The sequence below is a fragment of the Triticum dicoccoides genome, chromosome 7A (genome assembly GCF_002162155.2).
Source record: "Triticum dicoccoides isolate Atlit2015 ecotype Zavitan chromosome 7A, WEW_v2.0, whole genome shotgun sequence".
NCBI classification, from domain to species: Eukaryota; Viridiplantae; Streptophyta; class Magnoliopsida; order Poales; family Poaceae; genus Triticum; species Triticum dicoccoides.
The window spans coordinates 49,989,415-49,993,881 of record NC_041392.1 but is presented as its reverse complement, the minus strand read 5'-3'; positions in this window follow the sequence as shown (position 1 = coordinate 49,993,881).

Genomic DNA, 4,467 nt, shown 5'->3' with positions numbered 1-4,467 from the left:
GTTCAAGATCAAGTTCTGCCAAAAAGCTTTGCTGGAAGAACAGGAAGGAAACACTGAATTAATCTAGTTGTTAAACAAGTCAAGAAAATCAATGACGCTATACATACGAATTTATTCATCGGATATTTGTACAAGGTTCAAGATCAAACCATCCGCACCTAGCAACAAAATAGATACAACATTGGATTCATAGTCAAACTAACGTCAGACTAAAAGTACTGCATAGTCTTTTGTGAGCTCAAAAAATGTAGATGCTATTTTCCGTCATTGCTTTTCACCGTCTACATGTTATGTATGATAAGCTTGTCCTTCTATATAATGTGGCAACAACATGTGTTATCATGCAATATGTCAGATATACAACTTTCTCAATCAAGGTGCTCAATCCAACTCAGGTGGCCTGCATTGAGAAAAGAAAGAAGATGCGTTAGCATCTTCCAAGATGTACACATAATGTAATCTCCATTGTTTAAACCATAATTTCCATACTCAGAGAAATATAAAATGTTCTCACAAGAAAAAAACACCACTATAGCATGCTATAAGTTTCCATGGTGCAAATAATTTGTTTACTTTTACAGGGTAAAATCACTATTCTTGAAAACAAAATACTATGCTTTCAAAAGGCAATACTTTTAAGGGCTTGGTCGCAGCCCTCCAATAGCTAGTGCAATAGGTACTCATCGCTCCCAGTCTGCTCCTTCAATCTCAGCACGAATGCAGGAAAACGCCGCCGCCGCGCTGCTGATCCCCGTCTCACTGCATCATACCAACATGGTCCGGCTGGGCGTCGCCCCAGCGAACCATGCGACACCATAAAGTTATATTTTGGTTGTCTGGAACAATGAGATTTAAGTAAAACTATATATAATAATCAAAGACAGTCAATCTTCAATCAATCAAGCAAAGCGGCGAGTACCTCTCCAAGACAGAGTTACGTACAACTCCAGCTTTTGACTGTTGGCCGAGCATGATCTCTATGTCCATACCTAGAGTCATCATTGCCATAGCTAGTTTGTATGTGCATTCCTTGAAATTTTTCTCCAATTTCTTATGTCATTTCATACTCATCACACCAGGCCTAGAAAAGTTCTGAATGCACGGTTTGATGGAGCGTAATGCATCCATGAACACGCCGTAAGCCACCCTAGTCCAACACAGAGACATCTTGGGGCTCGCCTCAACATGGGTCTCCTACGAAGACTAAGTTGGGCAGTGTGCCGCCAGCACGGTGTCCGTTCGAGCCTGGTGGTTTATCCAATCAGCTTGGAAAAGACCGGTCGCTGCATGCCCAACGTGGTCTCGAGGGAAGCGACCTTATCCAGGAGCGCAGAGATCTGCGCCTCCGGTCAGAGAGTGACTCGGACTCACCGGCACGGGATGCCAATGTCGCCGAAAGCTTCGAAACCTTGATGGAGAGGCGAGCAGGGGAACCTGGGGAGTACTCGCCAGAGTGAGGACCAGGGCTGCACGATGGACGGAAACTTTGGCGGAGATCCGCTTGGAGCCTATGAGGTGAGCATGGAGGAGATGACGACGCCGGCCTTGGCCTGTAGCGCCTGGAGCGCACGCGGAGGACAGGGGCCGATTGGCGGCGTGTTGGCACTTGGGAGAGGGATATGGTTTGGGTCGGGAGTCTTTCGTGGGCTGCCGAGACTTTGTTGGCTGGTTTGCTCTACGGGTTAGATTTTTCTGATCTTTGTACATACAAAAACGGAGCATGAGGTGTGGCCCAAACCGGCCATGAAACGCATTCGTGCATGTGTGCATGCACGCTTTTGTTTTCGGTTTTCTTCTCGTATTGCAAGAGGAGAAGTGTATTTTTTTCCAATCTATTACATAGATCTACTTTTAAATCTCCGCCATCAATCTTTATGATTAATATAAAATTAACGGATATAAAAGAGTGACGTATGGAGAACTATGAAAGTTTCCATCCTTTATTATCAGGTAACGATTAGTGTGGTAGGTCACTTCTCTTTTCTTTTACGGTTATCATACAAGTATCTATATTTATTTAATCATCAAGACATACTTGAAGTTGGACAAATAAGACACATTGCGCACCCAGCCATCTACCTCCGAGTGATGTTCCATGGTGAGGGCGGATTCATTAGCCACACTATGTTATAAGGCATTCTAACAGATTATTAGTAGATCAACTTCTAACCTTAGTATCAGTTGATACACACTGCCCATTATTTGGCCAAGATAATACTAATTTTGCGCAATCATGAAGCATGCCTAAAGGTGATAGCTAGATACTACATCATTTTGCCACTCACAGATTATTAGTGGATCATACAAGAAGCCGGCAAGTGATCATTGAGTTCCCGATGCCCTTCAAGTTGACAGTTTGGTAATATATTTTGCCACAAAGAAATAAATATTTAGAACATCGCGACAAACTTCTGTCTCTCTTTGGTCGTTACTTCCTCTCGTGCGGCAGCCTCCCTCTTGTTGACACCAAGCTACCTTTAGATGACATTGTTTGGTTTAGTGCATGTGTACAATGTTTCACATAATAAACATAATTGAATGTGGAATCTAAATAGCTGACATATGTTGATTCTGTCATGATCGAGCAAGTACATCCTTTTTTTAAAGGAGGTACAACTTCTAATCTTAGTATCAGTTCATGCAGACTGCCCATTATTTACTACCAAACTACATCTTTAATCCTACCATTTCCTCACGCGCCCCGCTATCGCACATCAAAAAGACTCTCAACCTTTTTAGTCGTTGTCTTTCATATCTCTTCACTGCGTTCCGCGTCACAGTGCAGATATAAGCTGCTCGGTGGCGTGTCTGGCAACTTGGCAGTAGCGTAGCTCGAATGTTCATCCAATGATGGTGTTGGCCACTCAGTGGCATGAGACCGAAAATTAGTGGCGCATCTCGATGGTGTATCCGGTGTTTTGTGGCGTATTGAGCCTCACGCGTGTGAACCAAGCGTCGTGCGCTCTGGGCAGGTTGGCAACATCCACCGCGACCTTCCCGGGATATACAAAATAACCTGCAAGTTATCACCGAGTTCTTGGTGTCTCGCAAGCTCATGAATTGTTAACATTTTCTGGTCCTCATCCTAATAAAGTACAGAATAACGATAAACATATGTCTCTCTCCCTTCCTTGCTTCTTCGCCCACAATTGATTCCCTGTTGCTTTCCCCAAGCGGCCTTTTATAGCATTGTTTTGTTGAGTGCTACCGTATAATGTTTCACAAAATAAAGCCAATTGAATGTTGAAGCTCAAGTAATAAAATGGGTAATTGCTATTGACCTTTGTTCTATTGTTTTCCATGTGGCAGAGAGAGCACATGGTTGATTGCTTATTTTCTCTTATAAAGTCTGTACTCAAGTACCTATATATGTTTTCTTTTCCTTAAAGATAATTTAGTAGGTCTAGAAAATAATAACTTATTCTCAAGACCTGAAGCTTCACATGGTAGAATTACTAGTCATACCATACGCTACTTGAGAACTAACTCAAACTTTACCAAGTTCAACAAGTTAACTATTACGGGCTGGGTCTAACACAACTTGTGTTATCACAGGACCTCCAAGAAGGTATGCGACGCCGACGACGCTGCTGCCCGGACAAGTCCTACGGTTTCCCCCGGTATGCGGAGGAAAGTAGGGGGATGGCTACCACCGACGCCCTTCAAGAAGGAATGGTGGCACCCACCGGTGTCACCGCATCGGCGCCAGACAAACCGGCAAGGGATTTCACCCGCTCACCAAACACCACCGCCCATCCGGAGCCAACCATCCAAACAACCACCCAATGCGCCATCGCGATTGCGCCGCCGCCCACGCCGTCTCACTACGAGCACCACCACGAGGCCGAGAGGACTTTAGAGAAGCGCCACGCGACGAGAGCAGCAGCACCAAGGCTGAGCGAAAGGGAACCACCTCCACCGCCGTCGTGCGATAAGCTGTGCCTCCGGCACTGTCGCGGTAGCCGACCGGACACGGCAGCGGGGCTTACCAGGGCACCCCTGGCCCGGCCAGGCCCAAAACAGTCCTGCTAAGCCCCGCCGGCCGTGCTACTGCAAGCTGGCGTCGGTGCCGCCAGCCCCTGTCGCGCGACGTCGCTCCCCTACATCCCTGGAATCACGCCACCTTCCAGCCCTGCCGGCGGCCCGCGCAGGCCCAGATGGGCCCAGTGGGGCCTAGATCTAGGCCGAGCGCCGCCGCCAGGACGAGCCACAGCACCACCCCGCCGCCAACGACGGCGCCGCCGCCCAGCCGCCCGCCCGCTCTGCGACAAGGAACCCAATCGCCAGCAGGACCGCTGCCACCTAGGAGCACCCCCCAGTGCAACTCCGCCCCGCGCCGGAGCCACGGGGAGGGGAAGGGCAGGAGGGCCGCCGCCACCAGCGACCCCGGGGCCAGGTCGGCCGCGGGTGCCAGCGACAACGGCGGAGAGGAAGGGGAGAGGGGGCTGGAGGCGGAAGAGGAAGGTG